General features: G+C 38.2%; 1 long non-coding RNA gene across 3 annotated transcripts in view; it reads right to left on the minus strand.

Moving 5' to 3' along the window:
* Window positions 1-19,770, minus strand: part of LOC114699049 — a 46,054-nt gene that overhangs the window by 14,985 nt on the left and 11,299 nt on the right. For 2 of the 3 annotated variants that reach the window (XR_005089425.1, XR_003735449.2), the window contains exon 1: window positions 1,121-4,633. This is a non-coding gene — a long non-coding RNA (uncharacterized LOC114699049). Of the gene's footprint in view, window positions 1-1,120; window positions 4,634-19,770 lie in introns of those variants that run through there. The other variant, XR_003735450.1, reaches the window with a different exon arrangement.

Genomic DNA, 19,770 nt, shown 5'->3' on the forward strand with positions numbered 1-19,770 from the left:
ATAATAGTTCTTGTTTAAAATTCTACCTACAATTATGTGGGAATTGGAAGTCAAGTTTTGTCAATGTACATTCCAGTAAAATTCTCAGGGACCTCTGATGATCAATGCACCACACTTTTTTTTTTTTTTTTTTTTTTTTTTTTTGTTTTTCGAGACAGGGTTTCTCTGTGTAGCTTTGTGCTTTTCCTGGGACTCACTTGATAGCCCAGGCTGGCCTCGAACTCACAGAGATCCACCTGCCTCTGCCTCCCGAGTGCTGGGATTAAAGGCGTGCGCCACCACCGCCCGGCTGCACCACACTTTTAAGACTGCTAATTCAGAAAAATTTTCTTCATCTGTCTGAACAGGAGAATCATGGGATTCCAAAGTTTCAGAGACTTCTACTAAACAGTTTTGAGGAAGGAAGGTCTAGCAATTAACACCCCCTCACACACATGCACACACACATACATGAACACACACACATACACGCACACTCAAAAAACAATTCTATTTTAGAAATTAGCCAGAATTCAAAATCCTTGCTGTAAAACATAGTGTGATGTTTTTCTTTGTAGATGTAGAATCTATTTTGGGATTGTACTGAACTGATGTGAAAACAAAACGTTTAAAATGTAATAGAATTATGTTTTATAATATTAGGCTATACTGTGTAGATTGTACTTCTTTTATATGAAGACTGAGCCAGACAAAACAGTTTCAAGAATTTCTTCATCATGATTGTAGACATGTGAGTGATGGTTTAGAACTTCATTTTCATTAGGTTTAGAACACTAGTTCTACTGTTGATTTATCTTTTATTTATCATGTATTATCTGTCTATCTATGTATCATATATCTCTCTATTTACTTATATATATGTATGTATAAATACAAAAATTATACATGAATATATGTGTATCAAACTAATAGAACCAAATATTTAAACCAAACACTAATATGCTTATTCATGTGTTTTCACATGAATACATAAAAAATATCGACCTCACAAAATGCTTTTCCTAAGTCACTATGGACTTGCTTCTCACATCTCTAAAAGCCATTTCATTACAGGGAACAAACCACTGGCAAGATAGTGGAATATTAGGAAGAGAATAATAGGAGGGAGTTTAGAACTTACTTGTGTATCAGTGTCTTGAGCTTTTGAGCTTGTGAGTGGCGTTACTTCCTTTTCGTGCAGTCTGCTGATATGTGAGCATTTCAAAAGTGGGAGAGCCAAGGATGGAACCGTTGGTAAGAACAGGAGTTCTTATAGTCAATACTCTTGTCCTGATAGATATGAAATATGTACACATTGTTAAAAAGAAACCCAAGTAGCTGATGCATTTGGACTCCTCATCAATAGATCAGAGTGTTTTTACATTGTTGGGTAATTATTAGGTTCTAAAGCAAATGGATCTCCAATTAAGTAAATTCAACATTAGTGGAGACTGAGGGAGCTGAGTTCTAGCTTTTATTATTCTTTAAGTTAAAGGAGCTTTAAAATGCATCATAATCCTAAAGATGAGAAATGAAGCTATAACACCTCTAAACAAAAGCAGGAGAAAATAGTCACGATTTGAGGGTAGGAAAGACAAGCAGACAAGATACATAAAGAACAAATAATAAGTTTTTTTTTTTTAAAAACTGCTAAGTTGCATGTTTTTAAAGCTAAAAATTACACTCTTCAAAGGTATTCTTAAATGAAATAAAAATATAAGCATGGATTAGGGGCAATGTTAACAAGAATGTCCCTGACAAAGAGGCTTATCTAGAGCATGTAAACTCAGTACTGTGTAGAGAAGCAGTGGGTAGACATAGAGCTTAGTGATGGAACATTTACCTAGGATGTACTTTCTGAGGCCCTAGGTCCAAATATCAGAGAAGGGGGAGGGGGAGGGAGAGAGAGAATTTAAAAATTATTTGAGAAAGTACTTGAGGACTAACAAGCAAGATGTGGAAATCGTTATTCATTAGTACCAAATTATATATGGCACCCACTAGAATGGATAAAATTAAAAAAAATAAGGAAGACTGTAATTGAACTCTATATGCTACTTATGAAAAGGTATAACAGTCTGGAAGTTACTTATAAAGTTAAGTAAATAATCAATGGGTTTTCCTATCCCATGTAGCCATCAGAAATGAATGTGTGATTCCATGTAGAAGCACACAGATGGATGTTCAGAGTAGTTTATTATTTTTTTGGTGTGCATGTCTGTGGTATGTGTGGGTGCATGCAAACCTTTGAGCATGTGTGGAATTGGGGGATTGGTGTGGAATATGTTCCTGAAATTGCGTTCTACCTTGGTTTTGAGATAGAATCTCTCACTAAATGTGGAATTCATTGACCAGCAGGTCACCAGAATCCTTCTACTTCCAACTCCCAAGAATTAGATCTTTTTAATTTAATTTAATTTTTTTTTATGTTTTAGACTGGGTCTGATTGGGTATCCCTGACTGGTCTGGAACTTGCTATGAGTGTGGACTGGCCTCGAAGGAGAGGTGGGCACCATTCCCAGCCAGACCCAACTTCTTTTTTAAAAAATATTTTATTACTTATTTTTATTTTATGTTCATTGGTGTTTTGCCTGCCTGGATGTCCATTTGAGGGTGTTACATCCTGTGGCACTGGAGTTACAGACAGTCATAAGCTCCCACGTAGGTGCTAGGAATTGAACCTGGGTCCTCTGGAAGAGCATCCTGTGCTCTTAACCATTGAGCCATCTCTCCTGTGGGTTTTAAGGCTCCAAACTCAGGCCATGGTGATTGCGTAGCAAGCACTTTAACCACTGAGCCATCTATCACTGCCCCCATTGTAGCTTCTTTAATACTTTCAAGCTACCAAATTTATATAGTGAGGTAAAATGACTTGATAATATGAATAATTACTAATAAAAGTGGATAGACAAAATTTAAAAGCAGTATGCTGAGTCAAAGAAGCTAGACCCCAAAGAATATTCATTTCACGTTTCCCTTAAAGTGAAATTATAGGACATGCAGAATCAATCGTGATAGAAAACAAATGGTTTCCCTGGTCTGGGAGCTGGGGAACACAACCCAGGGAACTCCGTGGCAGTGATAGCGAGTTCTGTGTCAGATGATGTCCATGCAGAGGTGAATTTATTTGCCAACTTGCATTAAACTTATTCTTAAAATGAATGCTTTTTATTGCCTATGTATGCATCAACTTCAACACGTTGTTACAGGTTGCAGGGTTTTAGAGCCGAGAGCGTTAAATGCTGGTGGTTGAGCATGTACAATGTCAGTCCCGGGCAGAATGTTATGAAAAGCGATTGAGAAGAGGCGACAATCACCTTGTTCTGGGAAGTCAGATAATCTAGCTCTGAGAAAACTCCTCTCATTAAAATTTTATTATAGATTGTAGAGACACTAAAAATATGTTTCTCTGTCATGTTAAAGGTCAAAGAGTGGTTGGGAATTGGATCAAAACAGAACTTTCTGCATGTGACTAGAAAACAACTTATAAAGACGAAACAAAAATCTTTCTGTGAAGTTGCAAAGACTCCAGCAGGTGCTTGAAGAATGTTTGGAAGGCAACTGCCTTGAAAAGCTAACAGGCTCCTCATTTGAGACTCCAGAGCAGCTCTGAAGAGTATTTGCCTCTTGGTCAGAAAAAAGGCAGGGGGTAGCCTAAAAGATGCATGTTAAACCCAAAGCAGGAGCTAATACACAATGTGCTTCTTTGAGTCTTGCCAAATGACGAGGTATAGCTCTTAATATAATTCAGATGTATAATTTTATACAATTATACATTCGATGTATGATCTGATTTTTATTGTATAACTTCCCTGTTCAAAGCATAAGATGGCTCAAAATGTTTGAGATCTCCCAGAAAAAGCACTCGCTTCCTCTTTTTTTCTTATGTACTCAACTTTTTAGAGACAATTGAGACTCACATGCTGTTATTAGAAATGATATAGAAAGATCTTGTATAATTAACCATAGCTGAGTTTCCCACAATATTATCATCCTACATAAAAACTGGAAAATGCATTGATTATATTTATTTAGATTTCTGCAGTTTTACATGCAGTAATTTGAGTGTGTGACTGTATTTGAGTGTTAGTTATATATAATTTAATCTTACTACATGTGTATTCATGTAATCAATGACAGGGTCAAGATATAAATTGGTTCCATCACCACAAGGCCCTCGTATGTCTGGTCTTTACTCCCTTTTTTTCCTTTCATGCACCTGCACCTGTGTATTGACTTATTGTAGAACTCTATTCCACCATAATAAACAATGGATGCACTATCATTTGATGAACCATTTACCCACTGCAGGGTATCTAGATTGTTTCCAAATGAATAACACTGCTGCAAATGATTTTTATGTTTTTATATAAACATAAATTTACATTTCTCTGGAGTAAGTGCTGAAGGGTAGAACCATTGTGTTGCACTGTATCTGTATGCTTGGTTTGTTTGCTTGGTTATTTATTTACTTATTTGAAAACAAAACTGTTAACAATTTCCCAGTGTGGCTGTATCAGTTTACAGTCTCATATCAGTGTTGTGAGTGCCTCACTTTCTCTACATTCTTGTTGATATTTAGTGTCTGTGGTGGTTTGAATGTAACTGGCCCCCATAAGCTCACAGGGAGTGGCACTATTAGAAGGTATGGCCTTGTTGGAGGAAGTGTGTCACTATGGAGGCAGGCTTTGAGCTCTCATATATGTTCAAGCTATGCCCAGTGTCCCAGACCACTTCCTGTTGTCTGCAAATCAAGTTGTAGGATTCTCAGCTACCTCTCCAGCACCATGTCTACCTGCATGCTGGTTGTCCCATGATGAAGATAATAGACTGATCTGTAAGCCATCCACAATGAAATGTTTGCCTTTATAAGAGTTGCTGTGGTCATGGTGTCTCTTCACAGCAGAAGTTCTAAGACAGTGTCCTCACTGATTGTTCCCCTCATTCTGATATGATTATGGTGGTAACTACTTGTAGTTTAATTCACGTTTCCTTAATTGCTCATTAAAAGGAGACTCTTCCTCTGGGCTTTATTTGTTATGTGCATATCATGTCCAGTCACATGCCTGCTAATGTAATTTTTCTAATTAGATTATCTGTTTTTTTTTTTTTTACTATTGAGTATTAAGAGTTTTTCATTAATTCTAGATACTAGTCTGTTGCCAGACATATAGCTTATAACTATTTTTCACTTTGTAACTGGTTTTTAACTTTTCTTAAGTAGGCTATTTTGCATAATAGAAGTTCTTAATTTTTATAAGGACCTATTTATTAATTTTTCCTTTACTACATTATGGTATTTTTTCATCTTAGCATAGCACTTTTCATTTTATTTTAGGTTAGCATACAAACCAACGGCTTTCATCACGACACCTTCATGAACATCAGTCACTCTATTTGTTTCTTATTCACACCCCTCTCCTACTGCCCTCCCATGTAGCTCTTCCTCTCTTCCTCTGGTTTTTCCAGTTAGTCCACTCTTTTTCTTGCTTATTGCATGCATCGACACCCCTCTCTATTGCCCACCTCCTTTGAGATTTCTTCCTCCTCTTGCATAATTCCCTCTCTAGTTTCATCAAACACACACACACACACACACACACACACACACACACACACACACACACATTTTAAACATATATATTTTACGTTTAAGAGAAAATATGCATAATTTGTCTTTGTGCATTTGATTTATTCTGCTTAACAGTATGCTTTTGATATGAATGCAAAAATTCTTTGCTTAGCCCTAGACCTGAAGATTTTCTAAAAATCATGACTTTATATTTACATTTATGATCATGGCTACTTGTAGTGAATTTTTTCTACATTAGATTAAAGTCAATGGTTTTTTTCTTTTTCTTTTGCTTATGAATAGCCACTGTTCTATCATTGCTTGTTGAAAAAGCTATTCTCAACTTCATTTAATTACTTTCTCAAAAAAAAAAAAATCAACTAGAAAATAACCAGTTGGAAATATTTGTGTGGGCCTGTTTCTAGGTTTTCTGTTCTGTTCAATTGACCTTTGAGTCTCTCCCTCCATCAGTACCATACTACTAGTTGCTGTTACTTTATAAAAAGAATTTCAGTACTATGTTCTGCAGGGTAACCAAGGGCATTGACAATAACCTATAATGTTAGGGGTCTACGGGACTTGATTGGCCAATGTGGTAGTTTAAATGTAAATGACCCTGATAAGCTCACAGGGAGTGGCACTATTAGGAGGTGTGTCCTTGTTAGTGTAGCTGTGGCCTTGTTAGAGGAAGTTGTCAGTCTGAGGGCGAGCTTTGAGGTCTCCTACAGTCAAGCTATGCCCAGTGTGGACACAGGCTCCTTCTGATGCCTGTGGAACAAGATGTAGAACTCTTAGCTTGTTCTCCACCCCTCACCAATTAAATGTTTTTCTTCATAAGAGTTGCCATGGTCATGGCCTCTTCACAGCAATAGAAACCCTCACTAAGACAGTCAGCAACTCAAAAAAGGATAACACATTCCTGGTACTGGGGTTTTGCTGAAGATGTGACATATTCACAATTTGCATCATAGAACATGAAAAACAATCAAGCTGGTACTTATCTGGAAGCTTATTTCTACTGACAAGCTTTCACAGTGCTGGCAGGTGCTATACAGGCTACCATGAGGAAAAGGTAATCAGAAATCTCCTCCTGTGAGCTCTAACAAGGCATGCCAGTGATGTAATGTTGCTATAAACATTACAAGAACAACCTGCCACTTTCTGATTGTGTCTAAAGTCAACTCCATGAGATAGAACCCATAATGTGGTGATATTGTGTTCCCCAATATATCATGCACCCTAATAAATTTATCTGGGGTCAGAGAACAGAACAGCCACTAGATAGATATAGGGGCCAGAAAATGGTGGCACACATACCTGTAATCCTAGCATTCCAGAGGCAGAGATCTGTCTGGATCTCTGTGAGTTCAAGGACACTGGAATCAGCCAGGCGTGGTAATAAGAGCCTTAAATCCCAGGAAGTGATGGCAGGAAGCAGAAAAGTATTTAAGGAACTAGAGCTGGTTAAGCTTTTAGGCTTTTGAGCAACAGTTCAGCTGAGATTCATTCTGGATGAGGACTCAGAGGCTTCCAGTCTGAGGAAACAGGATCAGCTGAGGAACTGGCGAGTTGAGGAAGCTGTGGCTTGTTCTGCTTCTCTGATCTTCCAGCATTCACTCCAATAACTAGCTCCAGGTTTGTTTTTACTAATAAGAACTTTTAAGATTCATGCTACACGTACTGTTAACAGGGACAAGAAACAACACTACTGTCCTGCTAAGTGGATGGACACACCACTAAAATGGCTCCTGACAAGTTATTGCTTCACTCATAAATGAGAGTATCTCTCAGCTGTTCTCAGAGAAGGTTCTTTGCAGTAAATGGCAACTAATACAGAGACTGGTCTTGACTAGTCAAAGTGCCAGAGAATAAAAGAATGTGAAGTGCTTAGCCCTGACTGGGATGTACATATCACAGCTCTCTGTATCAGGCTCAAGGATATATGTGGGGTTAGAAAGATTGTTAAGTGCTAGAGGTGGTGGATAACTTCAAGGAAATAGTGTTTTCTGGACACAGTTGTGGAGATGCACGTATCAACTCATAGTGATTATGTTGGCATTCACAAGTGCAAGCTTAAGATAGACAAAAACCTCAGTGTGGAGTTGGGCGTGGGGTGGTCCAGAAATCTCAAAACCAACTAAAGAGCTATTGGCCTTAGCTGCTGAGAGAGGGAGAATCGGTTTTATTTAGTGGTATGATCCTGGTAGGTGAACCATACTTCAGGGCAGGCCTCACTCTCAAGAGTAGTTGGGCAGCACAAACAGGACTTGAGTTTAAAAATAAAAAGGAGAAAATTCTAAGATGGGTGGGTAGGGACATGAAGGTAGATAGGAGCTGGGAGGAATTGGGGAGTGAATATGATCAAAATGTGTTGTATGATATTCTCCAAGAATTAATAAAATGTTAATATTATAAAGTGATTTATGTTAGGACAAAAATGATAAGGAATTAATATCAGCTACAGCAATCTCTCTCACTTTATATTTCTTTTAGCATTTTCTTAGCTGTTCTAGTTTGTGCTTTTGATATATCTTTGAGACTAAGCTTGCCAATCCTTCAAAAAAAATCATGCTTGAGTTTTGATAGGAATTGCTTTAAGCCAGTAAATCAATTTGTGGAGAATTGAAATCTTTGCTATGTGGAGTTTTCAAACCTATAAATGTGCTGTTTCTGTTTATTTCGGTCATCATTGATTTCTTTCATCAGAATTTGCGATTTTCAGAGTTCAAGTAGTATATAAGCTTTGCAGACACATACCTAAGCACTTCACTTTCCTTGGATTGATTGTAAATATGTTTTAATTTTGATTTCTATATGTTCACTGTTAATATATATAGCATTTAGAAAGCACTGAATTCAATCCACAGCATGAAAAAAACTGAGCATGGTGGCATATACCTGTAAGGAGGTAGAGACAGGCAGAGCTGCACTTCAGTGTTACCCTGGGCTAGATCAAAATATAGATCAAAATTATCTATCTATCTATCTATCTATCTATCTATCTATCTATCTATCAGTCATCTGTCTGTGTGTCTGTCGGTGTGTCTGTCTGTGTGTCTGTCTATCTACCTATCTATGTATTATTTATCATCTGTCATCTATGAGATTGATTTTTTGTACTTATCTTGTATTCTGTGACTTTACTAAAATCACCTTTTAGGTTTTCTATCTTCAGAATCTACAAGATTCTCTAATTAGAGTCATGTCACTTAAAAACAGGGACAGCTTTAGCTCTTCCTCTGAATCAATATCTCTATCAGCATATGTATTTCATTTTCTTCTCTTATTTCAGTGGTTAGAACTTTGAGTACTATGTTGGAGCAGGAGTGGAGAACTGAATCATTTATTATTCTCTGTCTTATTCTGGGATTTGTCATTAGTATAATCTCAAAAATGAAATAGGAAGTACCTGGTATGTATATCTTTCTTTTCTAAATGAGGTAATATTGAAAACTGGAACATTAAATTCTATAGCATACACATTTATTAAAGGATTAACTTAAAAGCATGCACTGTATAAATGTATGCAATTACCAAAGAATGAATACAAAAATAAAGAACAAGGAAAAGAAAGAATGATAGCTGTCATGTTTTACACAATGGCCTCCATGAAAGGGAAGTTTTAGTGCACAGGAGAATAAAATGGAAAACCCTATGTTTTCCCATATAACAGCTTTTCCCACGAATGCATGTCCTCTCCGACAATCCACAACTCCTGCCAGAGTGGCATTCTTGTTATAAATGATTAATCCAATTTGGAGTTTTACGAGAACCATTTATAAAACCGAGATAGTTCTTGTGTATTACTAACTTGCTGAGAGGCTTAATAATGCACAAGTATTAAACTTTATTAAATGTCCTGTATGTATTAATTGATATGTCCATTTTCTTTAGCCTGAGAGTTCTCCTTCCTCAGTCCATTAACTGGGGGCACATTATAACAAAGTTTGCCATGAAAATGGAAGGGCTTTTAGTGGAAAGCCAAGCGTCAGTCATAGTAGATTTTGAGAAAATAAAGTTCAAAGGAGTGGATTCTTAATAGTACAGTAATTCTCCACTGTACAATAAAGCATAGTGGTAGTCAGTAGCATCAAATATTAATTCTTAATAATAAAGAATAGCACAGAAGAGATTACTTGTACACTTGAGTTATGGACCAAAGAAGACAATGTTGTTTATGGAGATACAATAGCCACTACTCTTTAGGGATCACTGTATTTTGCATGTAGTGACCTCATTTTAAAGCTAACAACATTGATACTTGATCAACTTTATGAGGACATAAAATCAACTCATTGTTCTTTATTTGCTTTGCCTCTTTTGTCTTGCTGTCTTTAATTACTTTTATTTTTGGGGGGTTATGATTAATTACATTACTTCCCCCTTTCCTCCATCCAGGCTCTCACATATAACTCTCTTTGCTCTCTTACAAATTCATGACCTCTTTTTAAGTTGTTGTTGCACACATATATGTATATGAACACACACAGAAACACACACACGCACATATATATGTATATCCCTAAATACACATACACAACCTGCTCAGTCCGTATGATACTTGTCTGTCCGTTTTCAGGTCTGACCGTTTGGTAGTGGCCAACCCCTGGTGTGTTCTTCCCCAGGGAAGACTGTTTCTCCCACTCATTGTCTTTTATCCTCCACTCTTTCACATCCTTGTTTTCTTTTCTATCATTTCTTTTCCATTTGGTCCATTGAAATAATTGATCCCTCCCCCAAAGTCTGTATCTCCTTTGCCATATTCTTCTACGTTCACAATTACTTCAATCCCGTTAAATCCAACTCTGATTACTCTAGGCCTACACTCACCCGGGAGAGAGTGGTACCAGAGAAAAGTTAATTCTGAGCCCCTTAGATTGTATAGACACCTAGGCTTAATGACCTTAAGGCCCAATATTTTCGTTTTCTATTTCTATTTATTCATCTAATTATACCATTATGGTGACTCTTTTCCCCTTTTCCTCAAATCTTCAAACATTTCTCCTAGCTTTTACTCAGTAGATGACCTTGCTTCTTATTTCACTGAGAAAGTGCAAGAGTGTTCACATCACCCACTAACATGAATTCTCATGTAACTATGTTCCGACTGGTTCCTATGGACGAGTTGTTTGACTTCAGACCAAGACCCACTCTTTAGATCCGGTGCCTATTGCCTCACAACTATTCTAGGCTGAAGCATTACCTGGATTTGAGAGCCCTGTGGCACAAATCATGCTCACTTGTTATAGAAATTGAGTCTATTACTCATAGATAAGCAGCAAAGAACCAAAGAAGCCTAGGATTCACTGTAGCTGTCTACCAAAGCTCAGGAAAGTGGCAAGGGGCTGATGAAATCAGGAAGGGGCTGATGTCACAGTTGAAGGGCCCTGGAAGGCAGTTTGTGCTGGGTTATAAACCGTTTTGAAGGACATCTGTTCCCATAAGAGACAGGAATGAAGTCTAGGCCATCCTAGGTAGCTCCTCCCCATTGCAAGAAGTTACATTACCTGGGAAGAAAGGGATCAAAGCTGGGGCTCTTCACACAGCGGCTTCCAAAGCCAAGTGTTGCATTTCCAGTACATACTACAGGAAAGTGCTCAATATTTCATTTATAAGTTGATAGAGCAACATAATTGTGTTGACTCTTTTGACCTGAAATTCTAAAAGAATTGTTTTTATGTATTTTGTCTGCATGGGTTTCTGTGTACCACACGCATGCCTGGTGTTCATGGAGGCCAGAAGTGGGTGCTGGGAATCAAACCCAGGTGCTCTGCAAGAGCAGCCAGTGCTCTTAAGTGCTGAGGCATCTCTCCCCCCTTTGTGAACAATTTTTTTATTCATAAGATAATACATGAATTATAGTTAAGAAAACTTATGTATGTTTTGCATGTTAAATATGTCTTGTGGCATCCCAAATTATTTAGTTCATCCAAAGCCAGTTATTCTTTTTTTAAATTAATTTTTAAAATTCATTTTACATACCAACCACAGATCCCCTTCTCTCCCCTCCTCCTGCCGCCCCCCCCAGCCTTCCCCTCCAATCCACCTCCATTCCCTCCCCCCAAAAGTTAAAGCCTCAGCAGAGCCCAGTAATTAAGTTGAGGCAGGTCCAAACCCCTCTTCCTGCACCAAGGCTGTGCAAGGTGTCCTACCATAGTTAGTGGGCTCCAAAAAGCCAGCTCATGCACCAGGGATGGATCCTGATCCTACTGCCAGGGTCCGCTTAAGCATATCAAGCTACACAACTCTTGCTTATGCAGAGGGCCTAGTCGAGTATCATGGAGACTCCATAGCTGTTGGCCAGTTATTCTTAAAGATGCATATACCTTTAGAGAATGATGTACAGTGTTCGAATAAATTGAAGTATACTAAAAACAAGGTCTGAGGGATAAATATTGGTAATTAATTGAATAAAAAGAACTGTAGTCAAGAAGAGAGAGAACACCACTCGGCCCAAGGTTATCTAAAGAATGTTCCATCATGAATGTCAATTCCATCCTTTTAGCTACTCAGAGCAAACTTCCTGGTATTAATCCTGAAGACTTCTTGCACATACCCATGTTTAATTCTTCAGCAAAACAAGATTATATCTCAGTCCCCCTTTGGCTACTATTTTATTTCAAAAATCTCTTGTGTGGATTATTTTAATTATCTCACAACTCTTCTTTTCATTTTTTAAAATGGCATTTATTCAGTGTCTGGGATGGGGACAATGTACGCTATGGCATGTGTAGACCAGAAGACAGCTTGCAAGAGCTGATTCTCTCCTTGCATTATGTGGCTCCCTGGGAATTGAACTTACATTATCAGCTTTGGCAGCAGGCTCTTCTACTCACCGAGCCACCTGACTGTCCCCGGCCCCACCCCCATTTTCTTTATCTTTTAATAAATCTTCATCAGATTTTTCAGAGGGCCTTAAACTCAGAACATATTATGATGTTTCTCAGCCTAAAATGTTCCAATAGCTTTCTATTATTCTAAATAAAAAGAGGGGTTTATAATAGCCTCTCAAGAGGCTACAAAGTTGTCTCCCAAATTTAGCTGCCTGTCATTTTCTACACTACTTCAGTTTTCTTTCTCCCCTGACTTACTCTAGCTGCACAGGCCTACCTCTGTTTTTCAGACACCATGCACACACTTATCTCAGGGCTGTTGCTCTGTGCTCTCCTTTTAAGGTATCTGCATGCACACGTTATACAGTTATTTGTTCAAATGTGACACCTTATCATCACCCCATTATTATGTTTAATATTGTAACCCCTGGTCCCTGGCTCAGCATTCCCTGGATCTGATTTCTTTACTTTATTTAAATGGGTTATTGGTTCTATTTGACTAATAAGTCCCATAGGTCAGGTGCTTTAATGTATTGTTCACAATGCCAATGGCAAGACCTTGTTCCAACTGTTGCTTAATGAGTAGTTGATAGATCCATGTATTAGTAAATATCTAAAAAGCTGGGGTGACAATTGTAGGGCACATTTCAGGAAAGAAACCTTGTATTCGAGCGCTTACATTAATAGATGTGCTGGAAAGAGAGCATATGAGTTGGGAAACACTCCCCAGCTCCTCTCTGGGAAAACTGAGGTCTCTTGAAAGGCGTAGAGCAGATTCTGGGACAGAGCATTTGGAGTCCTTGTTGGCACAGAGGCGTGAATGACTGAGAGCAGCGCCACCGCATGACCTGAACTCATCGCTTCTATCAGCTGTGGTTTACTATGGCACCATGTGATCAATAACTGCAATGTGCAGTTTAGGCTGCAGCAATTCCTGAACCTGATGGTCTTGAAGGAAATGACAATACCAACAGGGGTTCTCCTGAAGCTGCGTATAGTCTTGTCTAGTTGCTTTTTGGTCGTTATCTTCGTGACTGTCCTCATTGTCCTTGTCATGTTCGCCATCATCACTGGAGTGATATGGAGGGGACAAGCAGAGACTATTTACTATATTCACCAAGTCTCAAAGAGCCACATTCAAGGTCAAGAAGGAAACTACATCTTCAGATGCAAGCCAGGGCCATTTCTTCTCAGCCATTTCTGTCAGGATTATTGCTTCGGATTATAGACAATCCTTTGCTGTTACCTTCTTTCCACCTCACTCTTCCTTACCTGAGAAAGGTGGCTATTTTAATTGTAGTGATGGTGATCTGAATTTAGATCTTCTGAAGCCTCTTTGCCTGTAACAATGTCTCGCATTCCTGACAAGTGCTGTGTAGAGTGGCAGACTGTTGTTCGTCTTCCCAACTTCACATAGAGGAAGACAGTTTAGAAAATAGAAACATTTTTAAAGTGAGACGCTTATGTCATGGCTTTCTTACTTTTCATGCTTTAAGTGGGAGATTTCCATCTTGAGATTATGAGAGAAGAACAATTGCTGGAGCTCCCTCAGTACCTTAATTTCAAGAGCAGTGTTACATGTGTAGTCTAGAGAATGGAAAGCAATAGTGATCAAGAGGAAGGTAGAGGAGAGACTGCTGGATGGATGATGAAGGAGGCTAAGGAGGTAAATTATTCTTCTCTTCCCTGTCTCACTGCATACTGCTTTAATTATCTGTCATGGTGATGAGCAGAGTATGGGAAGATAGTTTATGTTTTGAATTAAGTCCTCACGTTAGGGTAGATGGTGCTTCCCAATGTGAAATATGCAGAGGAAGGAAGAGAGAAAGAAAAGAAATGTAAATCAAAAAGTAAAAGTACTTGCTGTGTATAGTCTCAAAATTCATTGTTTATATTCTGTTTAAAATGGGCACATGGGCTACATGAAAGGTAAAAAGTGAATGGCTACCCGATGGATATAGGATGTCAGAAGAGCAGATCACCCCTCCCCGTAGTGTATTTTTTATTAGATCTCTGAGAATGTTGTATCAAGTGTTTCAATCATATTCTTCCCTTCCCTCTCCTCCAAGACCTGCCCCGCCCCATGAATGATTGACATCACGCAATTAGTTCATTTTATCTTCCACCGCTGATGCTACTCTTATTAATTTCAGTGAATGTTCCTTTCCCTGCTTGATTAACCTTGGACATCAGGAGCTTAAAAAGTAATAATGAACACAAAATTGATATTTTTTTTTCATCGTTTCATTTTCAAATCATTTCAAACTTAGAGGAAAAAAACCTGTCTGAGCAGGATGGTGAACTGCTGAGCGCCCTTCTCCCAGAGACACGACTCACGTTCTGTCTGTTGTTCTAATGATATTCCATATGGCCAGGAGGCCCACGATTGTCCTCGGCGCTGTTCTCAGTGATGCAGAACTTACTGCAGCCTTGAAGAAGTATAGTGGGAACAGCAGCAACGCTTGGTTCTAAAGCAAAGAACTGTCAGCTTGCATCCCTGGGCCCTGTTCCGACCACACTACTGGAGGTGACCTTTCTTTTCTAATAATGGGTAGTCTGGGGAAGTCAACTGAGTACATGTGCTCCTTACTCATCCTATAATTTTTGTAAGAGAAAAAAAAAGCCAGTTCAGATTCACACATGGCCATTTTTTCCTATCCTCCTTTACTCTGGAGATCATCACACTTTACTTAGCTTCATGACCTTGATGATTTGGAAGGTCATTTATTTCATTGAAATTTCCTAAATCTCTATTATCTGATCCTTTCTCCTAATTGTAACCAGGCTATAATTTTTTTTTTGTCTGGATATTGGAGAATTGATGTGGAGTTCTCTTTGTCCATCAGGTGGCCTATAATACTGATTGGTCTTTACTGACTAGAAGTGGTATCAAATGATCTCTTGATTCAGATGGTGTCTGTTAGGTGTCTCCATTGTAACTTTAAAATTTCTTTTGCTTAATCATTAACAAAAATATTTGTAGGATAATTTGAGGATATAAAATCTTAATCTCCATCTTCCACTAAGCCAGTGATTTTAGAATCATTGATGACTTACCTGAATTTATTGTCATTAGTTAAAAACAGGCCCTTTCTGCTTTCTGTTTATCTACTTATTTATTACTAGTAGGAATTACCACAGTAGTTCCTATTTCTTAAGTGGTTTATAAGCCATTATTTTCATTACTTCTTTTTCATTTTGTGCATGTGCAAATGTGCATACACATTTGTGTGTACTAGTGCAGGTGAACATGTGTGTGTGTGTATGTGAGGAGGCCAGACGACCACCTCAGGTGTTGTTCATTTTCAGGACCATGTCCACCGTTTTTGTTTTTTTTTTTGTTTTTTGTTTTTTGTTTTTTTTTTTGAGACAGGTTCTCATACAGTCCTGGGCTTCACTAATTAGGTTAGACTGGCTGGCCACCAACCTACAGGGATCCCCATGTCTGCATCTTCCTTGCACTTGGATTACAAGCAGATGCCAGCACATCTGGCTTTTTGTATGGGTTCTGGGGATTGAACCCAGACCTTCACACTTGTGCAGCAAGTGTTCACTGACGGAGTCATCTCCCTGACCCCTCACTGTGAGCAGTGATGCTCAGACTGTTTCAGGTTTGATTGGTGGGAGGCTTTTCAAGATACTTTCCTACGCCCTCTGCCAGCTCCCCATTATCCATTGAGAATAGTCTTACTTTTTTTTTTTTTGTCAGATGAATATATTCAAAGCTCATTTTGTGAACTTTTCCTGCTCACTGTTGAAATCTCTGCAGGGCTATGGTTTCTCCTGGTGGAGAGATATTCTTAGAAACCAAGACTTGGGCAGTAAGTTTGATCATTGCTGCTTAAGTATCGGTGTTGCTGGTTGTCCCAGTCAACACATACATGTACATACATGCTTACCCACAGATATCTGGATTTATTTGCATGTTATGCATTTGTTTGTGTATACATACAAAGAAACAAACCCACAAATGGGCTGCTCAGCTTGCAGTAGTGTTATTTCCTGATAAATTCACTGTAAGTTGAAAATAAATTAAAAATGCGTTTTCTATACTTAAACTACTAAACACCCTTAGCATGGCCCTCTGATAGGGTGTCAGCTGTCTTCTCTTGTGAGTATGTGGCTGACTAGGAGCTTCAGCTCACTACTGCTGTTTAGTACCACAAGAGTGCCTTATACCACATGTGCCAGTCTGAGAAAAGATCAGATCTAAAAATGATTTCCACTAAATGTGTGCTGCTTTTGTAGTATTATAAAGTTGAAAAATCTGAAGTTGAATCATAGTAAGTGGGGTCTGTCATCTATCTATTAATGACTTCTTTATTATCTATTTATCTATCTATCATCTCTCATCTATCCATCTCTCACCTTATCTATTATCAATATCTATCTATCTATCTATCTATCTATCTATCATCTATTATTTATCATATGTCTATCATTTTTCCATTTATCATATATCTAGCAACAATTTTACACTTACTCTTCCGATGACATAGGGTTCATATGATGAGCCCACCCCTTCCCATATTTCTACCTTTTCCAGCACAAAATCCTGTGTCACCCACACATGCCAGTTGCTGTCTTTCTCAACTTCTAACTTGTTTGGGAACTTTCCCTTCGTAAGCCCTATCTCCATGGACTATTATGGAGAAGATGGCAGGAACTGCCATCATTTTAAAACTGAACCATGAGTGCTGACTGTCTACGCAGGCTTCATATAGACACAAGAATTCAAAGCAGTGTTATTAAAACAGCAAAGTCACAGTCTATGAGGATTTTATTTATTCAACTTCAGCTTAGAATACTGAAAATATTGTCTCTGATGTACCCACTTCCTACCTATCTGTGTATACACATTGCTGTGTGGAAAGGAATACACAAAACTGTGACTTACTGCATTCTGTGAGCATGCTAGAGTATATTTTAGGGCAGATTTGACCATATGTGTTGCTGCTTTTACATGCACACGTCAGAATCCAACCTTTCTGTGAAATATGGCTCTAAGGAATGGTCTAAACTGATTCCACATCTAGTCAAATTATCCTTCCAGAAGAACATATTATTTTGGTTTTCAGAATTGAAACTGAAAGGATCAGATACTGAGTCTAAAACTTATTGGTGTATTCAAGGGAGAAAATGATCTAATTAAAAAAAATAATCTGTATCTTTTACAAAGCCCAACAGATGCTTTCAATTAACACTGTGCTGCAAAGTTTTTAAGCCAGGACCCAGAAAAGTAAAGTCTGATTCTGGACAAATACGAAATGTTTCACTGGCAATTTGCAGGAGCCAAGGCAATGAGCAAGCTTCGAAGGCATGCTAGACCCTAAACTCTCAGTGCTGGCCTGAAAGGGAGATAGGCCTTAGATCAGAGAAGGGAAAGTGTTGTGGAATGTTACTTTAACTATGTAGTGGTGTGTTTCATTTGTTTATGCTGTATTTGTTTAACTGTGTAAAGATGTGTTACATTTGTTTATGCTGCATTTGTTTAATGATACGCAGATGTGTTACATTTGGTTTCCCTCACCTGCCTAAGACACCTGATTGGTCTAACAAAAAGCTGAATAGCCAATTGTTAGGCAGCAGAAGGATAGGCGGGTCTGGTGGGCAGAGAAAATAAGTAGGAGGAGGAATCTAGGCTCCAGAAAGGAGACACGAGAATGGGGAGGAAGAGGAGAAGTCACCACCCGCCATGGGCCAGCCATTCAGGTAGCCGCCAGCCAGACACAGAGTAGGACAGATAGAAGGAAAGAAAGGTTAAAAAGCCCTGAGGCAAAACATAGATTAAGAGAAACAGAATAATTAAGGCTGAGCATTCATCATTAATAATAAGTCTCCATGTCATGATTTGGGAGCTGGTTGGTGGCCCCAGTGAAAGCCTGCCAATAACAAAACTATTGAATTGAGTGTTCACTCACTCAACATATCCCTGGGAAAGACTTGATATAGACATCCCTGTGTATCTATGAGGGACTGTTTTCAATTCTAGGACCCATGGTATACATTGTCTGCACATATGTAGACTCAAAGATGCTCAATATAAAAAGCTCAAAATACAACATGCTTATATAAAAATGTATTTGCATAGAATCTATTACTATCCTTCACATATTTGAAATCATTTGCGGATTACTTGCGATACTTACTGTGATAAGTCCCTAGGTAAATAGTTGCTAACACTGTATTTTATAGGAAATAATGACAGGAGAGAGCCTATAGATATTCAGTACAGACATACGCATTTTGCTTCGAATAGTTTTGAGCCACTGAGGTTGAATCCGTCAATGAGGGCCTATGAATATAGAGGACTGAAAGTACAGTCAGGACTTGCAGCTTCTATGGATGCATAAATGAATACACATGTTCCTGTTCTGAAGAAGCTTTTATTGTAAACAAAAGAGCCATGCCGATTGTTACAATACAGACTGACTCAAAAGCCTCCCTATAGATTTATCATTTTGATAGCTGTGTTAAATTACATACTATAGGATTTATATCAGTTTATAGAACTAGAAAACAAACACTACATGTTATTTTAAGGCTCCCTTTCCAATAATATATTACATATTTGAAAGTCACAATTTAAGAACTATATAAGAACTGGATTTACTTAGGATATCTTTCATCATTTTTTTTTTTGCCCTTCTTTCTTGGTTGTTAACTAACAAGGAAGTGGACACTAATTCTCTGAGAAAAATCTGAAATGCCTACTGCTAGATTTTTCTAGATATTGATGCCACAATACTGGACTCTAAGGGCATGGAAAACAGTGAAGTGTTATTCATTAGCTCTTCTCTTTAGTACTCATTAACTAGTTATTTGGCGCTGTTGTGGGGTGAATGACAATTCTTTAGAATCATAGAGGATCATCTGAACTTCACAAAGTCAGATACTTGTTTCATAAAGAACTTCTGATCATTACCTGGCTAGCAAAAAGATACTTTGAGAATTTCAAAGAAATTATCAGTTACTCTCAAGTAGTTAAGTCCCACCCTTAACTGAGAAACTATTGGCCTTTGAGAGGAACATGAGTTTTCTCTAAGTGTGAGGGAGGTAGATGGATGTGGTCAAATCATTCTCAAAGAAGTAATGGATGGGGTGTGGGGTAGGATGGGGTAAGGTGGAGGGGAGGTGGGGGGGAGGAGGAAGGGAGGGAGGGGGAACTGTGGTTGGTATGTAAAATGAAATAAAAGAATAAAAAATGAAATGAGTACCCCCAAAAAATAAACAATAAAAATATAAAAAAGTAAAAAAATTCTGATATTTATTTTTAAAGGGCAAGAGATCCATGAAACCTGTAATATTTACATTCTGTAGTATGCTGACTTTGGGGAGACAGCTGCTTTCTCTTTATATTTAGATACCTTATTTCTTATTGGTGAG

The sequence above is a fragment of the Peromyscus leucopus genome, chromosome 18 (assembly GCF_004664715.2).
Source record: "Peromyscus leucopus breed LL Stock chromosome 18, UCI_PerLeu_2.1, whole genome shotgun sequence".
Taxonomy (NCBI): Eukaryota; Metazoa; Chordata; class Mammalia; order Rodentia; family Cricetidae; genus Peromyscus; species Peromyscus leucopus.